At 35.6% G+C, this 20,018-nt stretch overlaps 1 long non-coding RNA gene across 2 annotated transcripts; it reads left to right on the top strand.

Annotated features, from left to right (window-relative positions):
- Positions 1-4,110: 4,110 nt before the first annotated feature.
- On the top strand, positions 4,111-15,702 carry LOC135201245 (uncharacterized). 2 transcript variants are annotated; one of them, XR_010311464.1, is made up of 4 exons: positions 4,111-4,256; positions 4,453-5,263; positions 6,679-6,769; positions 9,286-9,393. It is a non-coding gene; the product is annotated as an uncharacterized LOC135201245 (long non-coding RNA). The 2 variants fall into 2 exon arrangements; XR_010311465.1 differs by lacking the exons at positions 6,679-6,769; positions 9,286-9,393 and adding an exon at positions 15,350-15,702.
- Positions 15,703-20,018: the final 4,316 nt, after the last annotated feature.

The following is a 20,018-nucleotide window of genomic DNA, read 5'->3' on the forward strand; positions in this document are numbered from 1 at the left end:
ATGCCATGTTATATTCTACCATGATTAAATCCCCATTAACTTGACCAGTAGCATTAAGCAAATAATCTGTTTTAGAACTACACCTCTTTTGAACAAATATGTTTAGTTTTCTGCTGACTTCCATTGCAAAATTCAGTTATTTGAATGTTGTCAACTTCAAACAGGTTGAGAGAGTATATTACAGGCTCTCTACCTATTCCATTGCATAACCTGATTTCTAGAGCCTTCCCTGGCCGTTCTAATGCATTCGTAGCTGGCGGAGACTCCAACAGCCACTTTCTGTCACTGTACGTAGCTGTTTATCTCCTTCTCCCATCAATATAGATTTTGGCCTTTTTCCATGACCGAGGAAGAAAGTAATTAATGAAAGTGTAGGAACATTTTCTTATGAAACTCTTTGCGACTATCCTGTAGTATACGATATGTTTGAATTATATCTCTTAGTTTAGTTAATGTTTTTGATTTCGTAATTATGAGTTGAATGTCTTGGAGAGATCATATAAATGGCTTGGCATAGTATGATAGCAGAAATGACAAATGCAGATCACATATTGCCCATACCTGTCAGTAGAGCTTCCTCTAGCTCTGCGTTGAAATTTTTGTACAGAAAGTAAGGAGCTTTTGTTTTACCTTCCATCTGGAAGAACTTGAATTCTGCAGCAATGCCTTCTTGTTTGCTCTCTAGTCTATTGTCAAGCAGTGTGCTGCGTTTTCTCCACCCGTTAGACTTGTAATATTTCTTATTTATAATACTAAAATGGTCAGTCAAATTGGATTTTTATTTTGGCATCTTTAATTAAAGACGAAAAATCAACTAAGAGTTTTAGTAGAATTACACCTCAAAATAGACAGCCTCCTTTGTAAATTTCTAAGGATTTTTAACTTGGTTGAATGATTATTGAACTTGGTTTAGTCAAGTTTGCCATGAATCGTCGTTGAGTTAAATACTATTCAGAAGTACGAGATATATTACTCGTAGTCTCTTGTTTGGAGGCATCATTATAGAAATGATGGATTCTTGACCTTCCCGCTTTCAGTCCAATTGCCAGATAACCATCAATTGTTTGGGTTTGAACTCTTCATGGGTCCCCATGACCCCCCCCAGGTAGACAAAAATGGATGTTACAAACAAATTATCTTTATTTTGTGCATAAATTACTCTTTCATGTTGGGAAAAGGATACAATAGCCCAAAACAACGCCTATTAAATAGTTTTTGTACATGTAACTTACCCAGTAATTACATATATAGCCAAGAGTTTCTACTTGACAGCAGCATTAAGTTCAAATTTCGCTGGCAATACTAGGAACAACTTAGCTAATCACGTCATTCTGTTTTCTGCCGCACTCGACGAAACATCGAGTGCTTACAGCAGCTCGTTTTTATTTTCTGGTTATATCACCAGATTTCGGCAGTTGCGAGTTTGTCATTGTGATTCACAGACAGACAGTGCAGAGTGAAGAAGCACATGTTTTAATTGAATGTCCAAAAGTTTTAATTGAATGTCTAAGGTCAAGATCTAAAAGGCAGAAATTTAGAAATCTAAATTATACGAACATTGACGCACTGTTTGGAGAGGAGAACAACTTAATTGACCTGTGTCAGTATATATTTGAAGTGTGAAAGATTTATGCTGAATAAATGACTGAGCCTAAGAAAAAAAATAGATAAATAAAATAAGGGTTATTCTTTGTTTTGGTGTTGGTGTTTGAGGGGCTGGTTGTGATGTTTAGATGTTATGAATGAGAATATTTTCCTTTTTATGGACAAAATATTTTGTAATGTATTGGTGAAATAGTAAGTTATTGTTATAGATTAAAAACCACTGTTTTGTGCAAACTAAATGTAAATATAGTAGTACAACATGTGTCATGTTTTGTCAATAAAGAATTATAATAATTACAGCCACTGGAAGGCATTTATAACCTTCGAGCAGGATGAGTCTTGTCTTTTGTTTATTTTGTTCAGATTAACATCCAGCCGGATACTGGCAAATAATAATAATGACCTTATAGATAGTTCTTGAATGGATCACATTCAAGTAAATCAGATTCTTATACATGTCTATTTACTTACCGGGCTTAACGTAAGTAGTCGGTTAAGTATTGCCTTTAGTAACTACTATTGATGTTACGTCATTACTTGAGGCCAATCTTTCGTTTTTAGAATTTGTTGACCAGCCATGAGCTATTAGCAAGTTGGGTAAGGAGTCCTAACTTGATTACTTCAATGTTTTGAGCGTTAAACTATTGTGATTAGCTCGTAGGTACTACAGAATATATTCCATAACTTCAATGTAAATGGAATGTTAAAACAAACTACGCTGGGTACTTAAGTACTCATGGCCCAATGGTATCCTTTAGGTTTTATGTTTATAGATAACTAAAATCGGTCACTGCGCCCTTGCAATGAGGCCTTAGCGATCGATGGTCAATTGAACAAATAATCCTTCGTCTGTGATGATGTGATTTAATCGATCTATTTTATGTTTTTTTTTTTTTTTTTTTTTTTTTTTTTTTTTTTTTTAAGTTCCAGTGGTAACCGACATTAAGAAAGAACTTTGTGTCTTATAGCAATATTAAGTAGGCAACACAACGAATGTTGGTGGCATTTAAGCTTTTATTGATTGGTTTTGGTTACGAGCAGTGGGTTATATATTTTCTGCTTATTGCAATTAAACATTTTTAGAAGATAATGTGGAATTTTGCTGTTGATGGGTATAAATGAAGCCTGTTGCTCATGTTGGCTGTATGTAAGTAAAGTAATCTTTTAGGAAAATTGATAGTTGTTTGTATTAAAGGTAAAACTGATGATTATTGTGCTTATTGTACGTAGCTGGTCATCATCATATCTTAAAGCGCCATCCATAGCTGGTGAGTTGTGCTATAATATTTTCGGTGACGTAGGATATTAAAATATGTTAATTCTTCAGTTGTTACCCGAAAGTGGTGTGTTCTTACCTCTCTTGGCCTGGTTACAACTTAATTTTGATTTTACTGTGATACCAAAGGAAATATGTTTCTGGCGACAAAGTTACTACAATCGTATTAAACCGACTTGCATCTATAACTATGATACGCCATTAGTATATTTTATTTCTATAGCTATTTAGTTATATTTAAGTTACCGATTTTCTGGTGATAGAAATTCACTCTCGACGTGGTTCAGAAGTCACTTAATGCCGTTGGTCCCGTTGCTGAATAACCACTGGTTCCATGCAACGTAAAAACACCATACAAACAAATAAACAATTAAGTTACTGATCTCTTTTGGAACTAACTCCTCATGAGTTATGAAAATAATGGCGACATATTTGATTTATAAATTCAAGAAATTAAAAAAATACGTCATTTGTATATTTTTTTCTGTAGCTATTTAGTTATATTTACGTTACTGATCTCTTGTGGAACTAACTCCTCATGAGTTATGAATATAATGGCAACATATTTGTTTTATTAATTTAAGAAATAAAAAAATGAAAAAGGGACTGGACTGAGTACACACACACACACACACACACACACACACACACACACACACACACACACACACACACACCTACCTCCTCGGATTTCTTTCAGCAGGAAGAACTCATTCATATTTCTTTGTGTCACGAATAACAAATTTTGCTCGGGTATGATTTGCCAACGACGGTCAAAGAGAACGGGAAGTGTTTTTAAATACCTTAAATTTTTTCAGATACCCAGTCTAGTACGCGATCTTATATTCGTACATTTCTCAGACAGTCTTAGCCTGGGATTCTTCTTAGAGGTTAATGGCCTTTAGTAACACTTTTTTTTTTCTTCCCGATTTCCATTTCACAGCTCAGGAAATACCATAAAATATTGTAGTCCTGTTATATGTAATTGCATTAACTAATGAAATAAACTCTGCAACATCTAGACGCTGGATGTTAGAAATATCTCCATAAGGGCTTGCATGAAGGAAATGACTCGGTACCCACCACTCTCTTATAATTGGCCAATTTGTACAGAATACGAATTATTATTAAACATTCAAGGTAGTTCTCAGTACATCAGAAATTTGTAACAATAATCACTCTCAATTGCAGTGGAATTACTGAATGCTATTGAGACATTTTTCCAGGTCTGTGACACGACAACAGATAGATGTATGTGTATTTCTGGTGACAGAAGTTCACTCGACGTGGTTCGGAAGCCACGTAAAGCCGTTGGTCCCATTGTTGAATAACCACTGGTTATTCAAACAAACAAACAACTGATAGATGTAACCAGGTGAGTTTTGACAACCAGTGCTTAGGTGATTATGAATAAAAGCTCGGGTCTTCACAGCAATATAACAATTGGTGATTTTCATTAGCCCATTGGTACTATATAACATAAGGAATGATATAGTCGAAATCCTCTACAATTATTTGTATCGAACCCCTTTTCCTAACGAGTGATTCATTTAGATATTTTTTTTTCACAGGCATTTCGCTTTAAGGGCTGAAGGTATTTCGATTCAATTCGTTTCAATACATCCATAAGGCCGATTCGATACAACTCCTGTCTTTTGACAGCTCGGTCAAGTTATTAAGTTGCCAAACAAAACACAAGCAAACGTCACAGTTTTAAACAATTGAGGTCACCGCTTGTAACAAAACTCTTCTCTCTTAATTTTCAAGACAAATATTTAAGTCCAGATACAGCACTCGATAAATAAGTAAACCTAATTCCTCAACAGGGAACGTACCTGTTACTCAGTAAAGCGAAATTTGCTACATTGTCTATTATTGCAAATTTATCTTTCCAAGATAATCGGTTAAGTACGACATTCGTCTTTGGAACAATCATGTCTCGTCAGTCAGTCACTGAGAACCGCTTTGCTAAGCGTCTTATTTATGGTACTTGTTTTTGTTTTGTGCGGTAAATTAGCATCTCGAAGTCAATCAATTAATTTTACCCTTGAAAATTTAGATTTCCGAGATTGAGACTTAAAAACAATTCAAAACTAAAGAGTAATTTATGAGAGTTGTGAAACATACAAAGCATTTGAATGATGTAAACTTAGTTCTAATCGTAAGAGATTTTTGTAAATGTCAGATACGTGCCTATGAATCAAACGTAGGCGATACAATTTTGATAAAGATACACGTAAATATTTAAAGAAATAAGTTTGTTTCAATTGTTTGTGTGGAAACGAACGCAGCTGTCTGTATCAGATCGTCTTGATGGATGTATTGAAATTGAAAATATGTAAACACGATAGGGAGGCGGGCAGGAGTCGACGATTGAATTCGGTAAGTTTATCTGGTTAGAGAATCTTCGAAAAAAAAATAGGTCCCTGAATCTGTCGATAATTACGCAAGCAAATATTAACGTATTCAAATTTAGTAGGAAACGCTAAAGGATGTATAAATAGTTCCAATATAAATGTATGGAGGTTTTATCAGTTCCTAAATAAATGTATGAAGGTTTTATATCAGTTCCTATATAAATGTTTGCAGGTTTTATATTAGTTCCTATAGAATTGTATGAAGGTTTTATATAGAGTTCCTATATAAGTGCATGAAGGTTTTATATATAGTTTCTATATAAGTGTATGAAGGTTTTATATATAGTTCCTATATAAGTGTAGGAAGGTTTTATATATAGTTCCTATATAAATACATGAAGGTTTTATATAAAGTTCGTATATAAATGTATATAGGTTTTATAGTTCATATATAAATTATGAAGGCTTTATACTTAGTTCCTATATAATTGTTACCATATAAAAAAAAACCTTGAGGTCGGGGTGTGGGCAGGTTAATGAAATTTACACAGTACTGAAGTCTAAACCTAAAACGAGAGGTGTCTTTTTAAATTGTATGCAATTACAGGGTCAGTAGTATTCTTATGATCACCATCCCTTTCAAGCTTTGATTAATTTTTTCTCGTTGCAAATTAGTTTTGTAGTACTGAATGCATTTCATAAGGACACTAATCCTATGCCTTTGATTTGTTCACAAAACCTGTCAGTTAATTAATAATAGGTAGTAATGTCCACAAAATAGAACTAAAACTAGTTTCCTCCTCGTGAAGGTACCATTTTTGCTGATATTCTTTGCCTGATAAACCAGAGGTAGAGACCTCAGTTAATTACTATAAAATTTTGAGCATCTTGTTATTAAGATTTATTTCACCACCACTACCTGCTCTCCATCATCCATCTTAATGACTAAAAGGTATCGATTTACTTTTGCCTAAGCCCTTATCACACAACTGGTATTCAAGTTATGTTTTTAAATGACACTTCTTGCAGAGTTAATTCATCCTTTTAACTTGGTCCTGTGCTATATGTGCTCAGGATATGTACAGCACTGTACACCCAGCAAGCTTGACTGTTCATCCAAGGCTGTCACCATAGGTTACATGATACCTTACTCATGGCTTCTCATATATATATATATATATATATATATATTATATATATATATATATATATAATAATAATAAAATAAATAAATAGTTAGTTCCGAAGAAAGTCAGGACAGCTATGATTAGGTCAAGTGCTTGTGTCTACTAGGTCTGTTCATTCGCTAAATAGACTTGCTGCTTTGCTTCGTTTGTCGAGATTTTAGCCTCCAAATATTACACGAGGTCTGATCCGTTTGTCAGGGTTAGGCTTAAATTCAGTGAACACGGAACTAATAACAAAACCGAGGTTTCTTAGGTCACTGGGTGTTATGAAGAGTTATCACGTCCGAAGTCTTAAGATTTTGCTGCTACGGAGATGTCAACCTTTGGCCAGTTATTCTTGAAAGGTAAGGAAATGTAACACTTTTTCCCTGCTTTCAATCCAATCAGTGATAAAGAAATCACTCTCGTCGTGGTTCGGAAGTCACGTGAACCCGTTGGTCCCGTTGCTGAATAACCACTGGTTCCATGCAACGTAAAAACATCATACATACAAACAAACAATGGTAAAGAAGCGTGCAGTGTATCAGAAAATAGAGATAAAATAAACTATTTAGTTTTTTCCACTAATCTAGTTCTTAGTAAAATGGAGAGTAGTAAGTATCATAGAGCATGGAGATTGCATGATAATGCACACATGTTGCATGAATCATTTCAAGCTTTCATGAAAATATTTAGTCCTTATTTAATTTTTGATATTTCAGCCAAATGTTGGTTCTCGCAGGTTCCCTGAATATAAAATATAATATACGGTGCCAACATTTCAGTGGTGCTGCTCTTTTTGACTAATGGGGCTAATGACTCAATGTGAGAGAGAGAATGCAATAGCATATTTTTTCCAGGGGGAGGGGGGAAGGAGGACTTGAGGGGTCCATGTTGCTGTTACGTACAATGGGCTAAAAATTTATTTCGAACCTTTTTGTAACCAGTGCTGAAGTGATTATGCAACATCGACTTGTGATTATCATTGCCCCATATGTACATAACTTAGGGAATGACATTGTTGGAAACGTCTCACTGATTATTTTCTATAACCAACCAGTTTTCTCATAAGTAATTAATAGGTATAATCAATTTTACAGACATTTCTCTGCAATGGCTAAGGACACTTCGATTCAGTTTGTTTATTTCAATAAATTCATGAAGGCAATTCGATACCTCTGTCAAGGCATTGAGTTTCCGAAGAAAAAAAATGCAGAAAAAACGTAACGGTTTTAAACAATCGTGATCACCGCTCGTAACAAAACAGTTCTCTGAAATGTTCAAATCTTTTTAAGTTAAGGTCAGATACAGCACTTGATAAAGAAGTAAACCCAATCGCTTAACAGAGAACGCGTAGTCATACTCAGGGAAGCGAAATTTGTTTGTATTCTAAAATTTTGTGGTAATCAGTGTGAGTACGACATTCGTCTGGAACAGATTTTGTCGCCAGTCAGTCTTTGAGAACCGCTTTGCTAAAGCGCGTTATTTAGAACTTGGTTTCGTATTGTGCACTGAATAAGACCACGAAGTCAGTAGATTAATTATACTCTTGAAAGTTTAGATTTGCGAAATTATTAAAACTAAAAAAATCAATTCAGAAGAACTAAAGAGTAATATGTGAGAGTTGTAAAACACAAGATATTTGAATTATGTAAGCTTAGTTCTAGTTGAAAGAGACTCTTGCTTGTAAGTACTCATATGTCAGATGCGTGGCCTTCTTTTTTTTTTTTTTAACTATTCTAAACGTAATCTGAGGCTTTTATTTTACACGTAAATGTAAAAGAGTTCCTATTGCTTTTTGTGAAAATGAACGGGGCTGTATAGGATCGCCTGATGGATGTATCGAAACATCAATTTGAATCCCAAGGTAAAAAGAGGTTCATCCTACGCCTCTGATTTGTTTACAAACCTGTCGATTAAAATAGCCGTTCTATGTAATGTTTTACATAACAAAAACAGAGCTGTTTCTTGAGCTAATTAACTGTTGTTGTTCCTCATGAAAGCGTCGGCTCTGGCATTGTTGCTTGATGAACAAAAAACAGAGGTGGTAGAGACCATAGTTACTAAAAGAGACTCAACATCTCGCTGTTAATACATCACAATATTTCTGTGCTTCCTCGATATGTATCATATTGGCTAGAAGGTTATACATATATGATATGAATTCACCTTTAATACTGCTGCTGTGCAACCTACAATCTAGCCCCCTTATTACATAGCTGTTAGCGAAGTTCAGTGATGTTTTCGAGTAAATGACACCCCATTCTGTATATAGTTCTTCCTTTTTTTACCTGATTTTCGTGTAAATGACACCCCTTCTATATATAATTCTTTCTTTTCTACCGGACTTTCGTTTAAATGACACCCCTTTCTGTGTATAGTTCTTCCTTTTATACCAGATTTTCATGTAAATATCAACCCCCCCCCTTCCTATATATATAATTCTTCCTTTTATACTGGATTTTCGTCTAAATGATAGCCCCTTCTATACGTAGTTCTTTTTTTGACTTGATTCTGTGCTCATAATGCGCTGTACATCTAGATAGCCAACTTGACTGTTCCGCCAAAGACTACACGCCTGGATAGATAACAGACTCTTGTCAGGTGTAAAACAGAGCCAAGTTCTTCAAGGGGGTCGGGAATAGTCAACTATAACTAGACGATACAGTTCCAGGCAGAGTGGTGTTCTTGAGTATTCCAGAAGTGACAGGAGGAGTTTGTGTCAAAGTCTGTCCGTTCACAGCGTAGACTTCCTGCTGCTTCGTGTGTCGAGATTTTTAGCCTCCACACACTGCCACACTTAGTCTAGGTCTCATCCTTCTGTTAGGGTTAAGGTTAAATTGAACTGACTCCTTACTAATACAGGATTTTTCGTTCGTAGGTGTCTGGGTTTTTCAACTGATTGATCACGTCATATCCACTACAAAGCAGCTTGAAGTCACGTTTTTTCCTCAAAAAAATAACATCCTTTGGCCATCACTCGTGAATGGTAACGAATTGCTTTCGTTACCATTCTCTTTCTTTCTCCAAATCAATGCTGAAACACGTGGCCTATGTATACAATGTATCAGAAAATAGCGACAATACAAACGGTAGTAGTTTTTTTTTTTCACTGATCTAGTTTTCAGTGAAATAGAGGGTAATGTTCTCATTATAAAGATTAGAGATTGCATGATAATGCACACTGATATAAATATTGCATCCTCCAAAGCATTCACGGAATTAGTTACTCCTTTAACTTTGATTATTTCAGGCAAATGTTGGTTTTCTCAGATGCCCAGAATAAAAAAATGTAAGGTCCGATATTTTAGTAGTCTCGGGTGGTATTAATAACTCTTTTTGACTCACTGGTTATCCCATTTGCGCAGAAGGTTGTGTCGTAAAAGGAATTAGAATTAACTGAATCTGTAGCATTGTTCTGAACCCTTTACAAATGACATTCCAGACTGACCTTTTTTAAGGATATAACGTATATTTGTTATTAGTTACCTGAAATAAAGTGTCTCCATTTTACAAAATATTTCATGATTTTCTCCCCATTTTATTCAGTGTCACTTATATACTCGTACATTTCATACTTCACTCTTTGTAGTGTCAAGGGGTGCGTAGGTGATTATATCTTCATCCACTCATTAGGGGAAGGTTTAAACTATGCTTAGACTATTTATCATTTCAAGGTATGCTCAATCTAATGATTTTCTTTCTTCCAGGTTTATAGCTAAAGTACCTTCTGAGGGAAGTGAAAGAAAACTAAAAAAAAAAAAAAGTCCGGAGGGATTCTAAAGGAGTTTACAGGCTGCTCTAGGAACAAGAGCCCTTGCTGGCATACCGCCAGCTTAATCATCATCAACAACAACAACAACAACAACAACAAGGCAAAAGACGACGGTCTACTACCAGATGGAATTTAAAAAAAAAAACACCAGAGACCAGTTACTGTGGCTGGAAAAGGAATAATATAAAGATTATGACAACTCACTATTTACCTATTAGGATGCTTAGGTTTCAATGTAAACTAATCAATTTAAATCAGCTATCAAGTAGTTAAGTATGATGCAAGATACAGAGTTCCGTCTTTACTCGAATTTAGTATTTTGATATCAGTTTGATATAGGTAGTTTAAATTCCTTATTCAATATTAGCTATCTGGTATGTTTCAGGATACGTGCTTCTTTTTTTTCGTAAGATTCATAACAGTTTAAGATAAGCTTTATAAACCTCAATTATTCCTGGATAAATACATTTCTTCTACGTAGATATCTTAAAGAGTTTATTAATATAGCTATGCTTCAAGATACATAAATGTCACTTGAACTTATTAGCAGTGCTATTAGCCATTAAGTAGCTTAGTTCTTTTCGAGATTCATAATTTTTACCCACAGTTCTCATTAGTTTTATAGCTATCAGGTACTCCGTTTCAGGATTCATAATTTATATCGAAAAGTTACGTATCTTTAAAGAATTTTTTTTTTTCTATTTAAATTTCTTAGTTTTGATTTGAAGACGCCAGTCAGTCATTGTTTATTGCATTACTTACCTGGCTAAGAAGATAATCTTAATTTTCATTTTCTTGAAGTCCATGTAAAATCGTAGCAAAATAATATTAATCATTAGAGGGTATGGTTTTAATGATTCGGTAGAATAGAACAGGTCATATTTTCAGCTTAAATACAGATGATTCCTGATAGTTTTTCACGGAGAGTCTTGTTGGTAGATACAACTAACCTCCTTCACAGGAAGGACTTTTAATTAAGCTTCTCGTGTGTTCCTTGCAGCCACAAAATCTAGTTTGTTTCAGATAGCGATTTATAGAAGAGTTCCATCAGAATGAATTTTGTAGTAGTTTCTAGGCCCTTGTCATTAAAATATTCTTTGAAAGGTTGAATTACAAGTCAATGGCGCCTGTAGGCTTGTTCATTATGAATAGAGTTCATATTCTGAATAATAATAATACGTACTGTAATAATGTTAATGTAAGCATTGGTAGGACCTTTTACTTTAAGACTTGGGTTGTAGAAAGTTTTTTTTTTTTTTTTTTTTTTTTTTAGAGAGAGAGAGAGAGAGAGAGAGAGAAGATAGAGAGAGAGAGAGAGAGGAGAGAGAGAGAGAGAGATCACAGTCGGAAGCATTTACGTGTGTACACTCTAAGTAAAGATATTTCAGTGTTTAGTTTGGTAAGTTTGATCTCAATCTTGATAACAGATGTCAACTGGTAATTTTCAAACAGTTAAGCGAAACTGTGAATTTTGTACAATGCTTGCCATGAGAGTAATACCTCTTGTTTGACGTTAAACATAAGTTGATGAAAAGGCCATATGTACTGTAAGTAGTACTGGAATGTTATCTTATGAAAAGCTTTATTATCATGGCATCTCTGCATATTTCAAGACTGTTGGCACGTGAAGGCCACAAACTGATGTCTTACTTGGAGGGCAGTTTAGTATTGCTAACAAATAGATTTAATTGATAAATGGTTTCATAAGTAAACTGAGAAATTCAAATTGGTGCTTAATTAAGTGGGGTTTGGAAGAAGTACTGACAATGGTCTTCTTGGTAAATAGAAAAGTCATTACTATAATTGCATATATATCACTTCAGTATCATTTGATTCTTGCTGAAAATTATATCGTAGATAATTGAATCTAAGTAAACTGAAATTCTAAATATTGCTTTAAAGAAATTAGGTATTGTTAACAATGGTATCTCGAGTATATGAATACACTCAGAAGTGCTCTTTTAGAGGGGATTTGTTAAGGATGTTTTTAGAATAAGAATAGGTAGGTATTCAGAGTTATAAAGGTTTTTTTTTATTTTGAATTGATAGGTACTCATTCTAGAATGATCAAAAACATCTTCAGAACTATCCAGGAATTTATCACTAGAGCTCTAAATATTTTCCAGTCATTTGAGATAAGCAAATCTTTTCTTAGGGGACACTTAGGTAAATGAGTGTCTATTTAACTACCATTTTAATCTCTTTGAAACAATCAAGTCCTGCTCATCTCTCTCTCTTTCTTTGTAATTGGCTGCAGTCATACGCATTTATTTTAATGCGAATTCGGCATCACTTTCATACACCTGTTGCAGACCATTTGATTGAATGGATCGAAATAAACATTGTGAGAAGTGGAAAAAAAGCAACGTTTTTTATCTGAATAAGGAAAAAATTCTCTAAAAGCATTAATCGCTGCACGTTCAAAATCAGTCATAATTATGCTCGATGATAAGGTTGGCTCTAAAACTTTTAACTCTGACAAAAGCTTATTGTAACTATCTTCAGTTTTGTTGCTCATTAAAACGAAAACAAGAGGCAAAACATCACCTTTCATGGTACCATGTATTGTGTATATTTGTTTAAATGAGGCGGTACTGTTTTGAAAGTCCCATCTGCATACCAATAATACCTGAAGATTTCTCAGAGTCGAAAATAAAATAATCCGGTCTGATCCATCATCACTGTCGAACAGAAGGAATGGCTGATTTGAATGTGTTATCCTATATTGCGGAGGAAGGCTTAACTGCAGTAAACATTCTGGATTTGCAGGAATTTGTGCTGCGGTATTTCTAGCATTTCGTATATTCCTTTTTACGTACTGCTTGGGAAAAGTGAACAAGCAGGCCATTTGCTAATAGTTAGGCCATTTGCTAGTTAGTTAGATACTTTGATCTCATCAACTCTTAACAGTAATACTTGGACGTTTTACAGAAAAAAACAAGTGAATTATATATTATTGTTTATTTATTTTTTTGCGGTGGAAGAAACCTTACGATGAAATCACTGTCAATATGATCTATTACGATGTAATTACAATGCGGTGAAAATGTATGAGATGTAATTACCATGCGATGAAATTTCCACGATGAAATTACCACGATGTAATTACTGCGATGAAATTACCGGACCCCGGGGTGAAGAAATCTTGCAAGGAACTTTTAGTGCCATTGTTCCTAAAAACTTGTATTATTGTAGCCCACTATTACTCCCTAAAATTCCTTCATTTGCCGTTACTGATAAGTGAGACAGAATAAACTGTGCAATATGTGTTACGTGGTCAAAATGACCCTGTTTAACTAAAAGGAGAGAATTCCTAACTTGGAAAAGTGACCTACCCTCGATGTTCCCATCGCCTTCCCTCTCTGCGTAGCCGAAATCAATCATTAATTCTTAGGCTAATTCAAACTCTTGAGATACGAACAATAGAGTCTTAATTTCCCTTAAAAAAAAAACTAACATGAAAATGAAATAAAATTAATCTACAATCCTAAACCATGAGATGCCATTACTGTTAGGCATAATCATATTGAATAGCACTATCACCATTTATTCTCACTGTCAAATAACCCCCATCAGTCTTTCTCAAACTCTTGTCTAGAGAATTCATTTTAGATAGTGATCAAAAATGATGATATTAGAGTTCATCAATAATGAATGTCAAGTGTCACACCACACTTCCCCTTTCAGAACCTATGAAATAAATGTCACTGTTCAAAGTTTCAACTTACCTTATCTGATAGATCTCCAAGCGCCTCCTTCCGTAGTTCGTGGTCACTAAAAGTTCTTGTCTAATGATTCCAAAAATTCCCAAACTTGAGATTATATCTCATTCATTTGCTATAACAGACGCATGTATGTACTCACACATGCTAATGGACGTACGAAAGTACGCACGCTAGTCTATTCTTGATTCCGATTAGCGTTCATTTTCCCGTGTCTCATGTACACATACGTCTCCTATTTAGCACACGCACTGATGTATTCATGCAACTGCATTTTTCTGATGTCACGATCATATACTTCAACTTAATCCAGGTCATTTGCGTGCTAGCGATCTCACCAATGCGACCGGAGATATCATAATGCGTAAGCTTGTCTCGTCTGTTTCAATGTTTGTAAGCTTTCTAAACAATTGACACTGTACTTGTTTCGCATTCCAATCTTGTTCACGTCACTCTTTATCGACCTGATTTCCACTTATCATATATATCCCGTGCCTATTGTATATGTATATGAAGTCTGTTCAGTTCTCGCTACTGACATTTACAAGATAATGGAGACAATGCATAAGTGAGATTACACATATACTGGTTTTTGTACCAGGAGGTGATGAGGAAAAATGTAACTTATTGCAAACGAGGAAGCAACAGAAAGACGAATGTAAACTGGGAGCTTGAAAGATGTGGTGACAATTTCATCTGATAAGTGGGAACGAACAGTTAGTGAGATAAGTAGATGATGAGAAATAAGATAAAATGAAAACCCTTAGAAAAGAAGCAAATCAGTGATCAAGAACTTGAGAAAAGGATTCTGATTTAAAATTGGACAGAAATTACACAGATACAAGTTTATGAAGAGCACCCCTTTCGCTTCCAAGAAGAAAGAATAGAATCAAAGTAAGTTTCATAATGTCCCCATAGAGGGAGTTAGAAATGTTTCCTTGGCCCCTTGGCTGCACCCACTATCTAGCCTTTTACCTTACCTCCCTATCTGCTTCTCTTCTTTATGGTTATTGTCCAACACCTCTGCTGCTATTTAACCTTTTACCCTACCTCCCTTTCTGCTTCAGGGTTGCTGTCAAACGCCTCTGCCTTGACTTGATTGGACAGCTGTGGGGTTGTCTACCTTTAGACAGCTGTATTTCTTCTCGTCATTTATTTTCTGGATTTTTAAAAATCTTTCTGTCAAAACGCTAAAACTCCTTTTCATTGTCTTAGGTTTAGCTTGACGACCTAGATCTTATAAATGAATCATTCGGGTGTAAAGATATCCAGAAGTAACTGATTGAGAAGTTTTTATGAAGTAGTCACTGTCTTTATAACAATAAAAAAACGCAGAGCCAAAAGAGAAGAGCCCTCATAAGATTTAGGTTCTGAGCACTGAAACATTCATCTCTCATCTTTCTGTATTTTTGTAAACAGTCTGAGTGGTCTTGCTTTTTCTGAAACAGGTGTCCAGCAGGCATGAAGGTTCAGAGACTTGGGAGAGCAGGCATCCACAAAATGCTGGAAAGTAACAAATACTGGAAGGACGCCTCTCTAGACCTTACTTGTAGCTTGGCGGAAAACTTGCCAATGCTGGGAATTTACTTAGACCCAGATGTGGTGGAGGAGAAGGTCATTGATTTAAATGACATCAGTTTTGCAGAAGAAGAAGCAACACCAATCGCGCAGGTAGGCTCCACCCCTCACGGTACTGTGGGCTGGTTGTGGATTGGTGGTAAGTACAGGCGGTGTGGGATGGGAAGACTCCTCGTTAAGGTGATGAGTCGACTCCAGATGTCTGAGGGGTATTTTCCTCATGGCGTTGTGATCTACTATAATGACGCCTCTGCTCTCGAGTTTCAAGATGCTGCCAGGCTGGAGGAAAACCCACTGTGTCAACAGGATAGTCCCTGCTCAGTGAGGAGTCCTTTCGTCAATCCAGATCCATTGCGAGGTTGGGTCTTGTAATTCAATCATCATTTTCACACGAGAATCATGACTTGTTTTTATTTCAATCTTACTATTGTAATTTGGGGTTTGATGAATTATTTGATGGTGCAGGGACTTAACATATTGACTTCACCATAAGAACAGTAATACTAAGTACACTGTCTTATATAAATATAAGAGGTGAATTAATACTCTTCATCTTTATTGTTTGTGTTTTTTCATACATCCTGGAAACCACCTTTGACCTTTTGATATCCAAAGACAATTAACCTTCCAGTTCTCAGTCCCATCTTAGTTGCGACCATATAGCTTCATCTAACCTCCACGTACATTGTTCACTTCGCTGGACTGACCCTTCGATGAGATTCACGGAAAATGAAAACAGCATTTGTCTTCTCTGGGAATATAAATCTGGACATCTTATTGGTAATGCACATACACACACAAATAAATATATATATATATATATATATATATATATATATATATATTCCTAAAAACATGCCCAGGGTTATAGCCTTATTATTCGGGCTTTTTTGGGCGATGGATCATGGCCCGGATTGCAGTCAAATGTCCATCTATGGCCATTTGCCATGCATAGTGAGAGATTGCTTGCCAATAGACGGAATTCTTCATAGTCTGAAGGACAAGTCTGTTTCACTCACAAAAAACACCTAAGCCTTGAGCCTTACTATTCGGGTGACTTAAGAGAAGAGAGGCCTCAGGTATATGAAAAATCTGTTGTAGATATATTTGAGATTGCAATGTGATTACTTGGTCGGGAAATCCACAACCCTCTTTGGCTACTCTAGCTGTCCTATATACTACTATAAATGTGCATTTTTGGTTTTGATTGTCTGTATAACATTGAAATGAGAGCATGCTTTAAATTGTATTAAACAAATATGATTTGATAATGTATTAACTAGGAATTAATAGTGATAGGACTTCCTCCATTGTTAGAATCAATAATAATAATAATAATAATAATAATAATAATAACAATAATAATAATAATAATAACAATAATAATAATGATAATAATAGGGAAAAACTCTCTATCACGAGACTATGTATAATGTTCTAAAGGGTCCACAATAATACAGTGTAAAAAGTCCGTGTATAATTTTGAAGACTTTACAGAAAGCTTTCGAACCCTTCCCTGGGTTCATCTTCAGTCCAAATGAACAATAAGTTACAACAAGTACAGAGGTAAATTTAAAAAAACACAAGAGTCGTTGAAGATCGTTGACAACGGTCGTTAGCTCGTTAATGGGTCAGGTGAAGAAGAAAGAGGGTAGTAAACAACAACTAGGTGATATCCTCTCCCCTATCAATCCTTCTGGCTGCAATTCTGTTGGATCTTCGTACAGGTTGTTGCAACATTACATGAAGTCCTTCATCCAAGGGTGTAGATTGGGCACCGTAATCAGATTCCCCTGGGGCACCGGTTACCTGGACTGGAAGAGGCAAGGCAGAGGCAGCATCAGGAGAGGGAAAAACAGAGCCTGTCCTACAGTTTAAATCGCATTTGTTAATTTTTATATTACTAGTATGTTTTAAAAGATTTTAACTGTAGGACAGGCTCTGTTTTTCCCTCTCCTGATGCTGCCTCTGCCTTGCCTCTTCCAGTCCAGGTAACCGGTGCCCCAGGGGAGTCTGATTACGGTGCCCAATCTACGCCCTTGGATGAAGGACTTCATGTAATGTTGCAACAACCTGTACGAAGATCCAACAGAATTGCAGCCACAAGGATTGATAGGGGAGAGGGTATCACCTAGTTGTTGTTAACTACCCTCTTTCTTCTTCACCTGACCCATTAACGAGCTAACGACCGTTGTCAACGATCTTCAACGACTCTTGTGTTTTTTTTAAATTTACCTCTGTACTTGTTGTAACTTATTGTTCATTTGGACTGAAGATGAACCCAGGGAAGGGTTCGAAAGCTTTCTGTAAAGTCTTCAAAATTATACACGGACTTTTTACACTGTATTATTGTGGACCCTTTAGAACAAAATGATAATAATAATAACAGTTGTTTACATTTCAGTTGTTAGGTCCGCTTGTCAAGTAAAAATCGTATAAGCATTAGGGCAGCTAATATTTATAGCACACATGCCCCATTGTTTACGAAATCATTGTGTATCAAAAACCCTGATCCATTACACAAAAATGAAATTTTGATATCCTCTTTGTATAAATAACTCGCAGCCAATATACTGAAATGAGAGGTGATATCTATAAGGTTAATGAAATGAGAGGTGATATCAATAGGGTTACTGAAATGAGAGGTGATATCAATAGTGTTATTGAAATAAGAGGTGGTATAGATTATTCACAACGTGCTTAGAAGGTTTTAAGAATTTAAGATTGGGAAAATGTAAGAATTAACATTAATAGGGAATACCTTAACAACTTAAGATTTGCTGATAACATAGTTCTACTCAGTGAATCAAGGGAGGAACTGCAAAAAATGATAGAAGATTTGAATAGAGAAGGCAGAAATGTAAGACTGAAAATGAATATGAGTAAAACTAAGATAATAATCAATACAAATGCAGTGACAACAAATAAGGGTTATGGACGAACCTCTAGAAATTGTTAATGAATATACGTATTCAGGACAGACATTACGTGTTTCCCCAGGACATGAGACCGAAATTAAAACAAGGATAAGTATGGGGTGGAGAGCATTTGGTAAACAAAGTGAGATTATGAAAGTAAAATGTCACTTTCTCTAAAAAGAAAAGTCTTTAATCAGATGGTCCTACCAGTATTAACTTATGCAGCACAAACTTGGAGCCTTACTAAAGCCTTACAACATAGAGCTAGTTACAACTCAAAGAGCTATGGAAAGAATAATGATGGGAATAACACTGAGAGACAGAAAAAAGAGCAACATGGATACGAGAGCAAACAAAAGTAGAGGATATTCTAGTAAGTATGAAAAAGAAATGGGCGTGGGCAGGACATATAATGAGAATTTCGGATAATAGATGGACGAAAAGAATAACAGAATGGGTCGCTAGAGATTGCAAACGAAGCAGGGGAAGGAAGAGAAGACGATGGATTGACAACCTGAGAAAATTTGTAGGCAAAGAAAGACCATAAACAGACGAGAGTGGAAGAACATGTCTGAGGTCTTTGTCCTGCTGTGGATTGGCAACGGCTGGTGATGATTGAAATAAGAGGTAATACCAATAGGGCTTTCTCTCTCTCTCTCTCTCTCTCTCTCTCTCTCTCTCTCTCTCTCTCTCCCTCTCTCTCTCTCTGCCTTTTAAATTAATTACTTATATAGTGTAAGAAATTAATCTTTTAAGTTCATAAAAAGATATACTATAATTTCCGTTATGATAATGAAAATGATGAGTGAACTAATTCCATTGTAATAGGATATTCCTATATTAGACTTTCTGGGTTATGGTCCCCTTAAGTTGTGTCAATTCTCAAAACTATTACCGTACGTATAATATTCCTCTAAAAAACCATTACGAAACGCTCACTAATCATTAAAATTCAACCCTCTCATACGTTAGCCACTCAGCAATAAATTAGGACTTGGCCAAGTGCCACTCAGAATATGTTAGGTCGTTTCTTACCTGTTTAGGGCAAAGTAAAGGAGGTTGCCTTAAAATCATTTGAATGTCCAGCATTCGACAGCCAGCTTGTTAACCTTGAAGTCGCAGATGTGCTTTGAATAAATTTCTCATGATTGTAAGGAATGCATTCAATATTTATCGATGATGAAGCTAGTGATGCTTTATCATATTTTCTTTATTGCTTTCTTGTGTAAGTAGTTTTCTTAAAAGTGGTTAGTACCCTGAAGATGACTTTGGAATGAAAGCTGAAAGTCTGAATATCCTTTCATTTCCACGTAAGAATCTCTTATATGCATCTTCCACGGGACCATAGTGGAAATACAAGACCTACTTTTCCACAAGATTCGTACGTCAGTGCAATAGCCACAATGCCCTCTTAGCCTATCGAATTCTTTCAAAATGCCGAGGACTAACGATTCATGCACGTACGAGGCGCAAAAAAGGAGCCGCAAAGGAATTTGACGTGCATGTGAAGCACTGAAAGGACAACATTGATTGAGTAACACTTAGGTGGGCGGTAATACGAATAGAGCCTGCAGGCACCTGCGAGGCTCCACAGGTATTGAGGTTCTCATCTCAGTCGTCT

The sequence above is a fragment of the Macrobrachium nipponense genome, chromosome 28, assembly GCF_015104395.2.
Source record: "Macrobrachium nipponense isolate FS-2020 chromosome 28, ASM1510439v2, whole genome shotgun sequence".
Taxonomy (NCBI): domain Eukaryota; kingdom Metazoa; phylum Arthropoda; class Malacostraca; order Decapoda; family Palaemonidae; genus Macrobrachium; species Macrobrachium nipponense.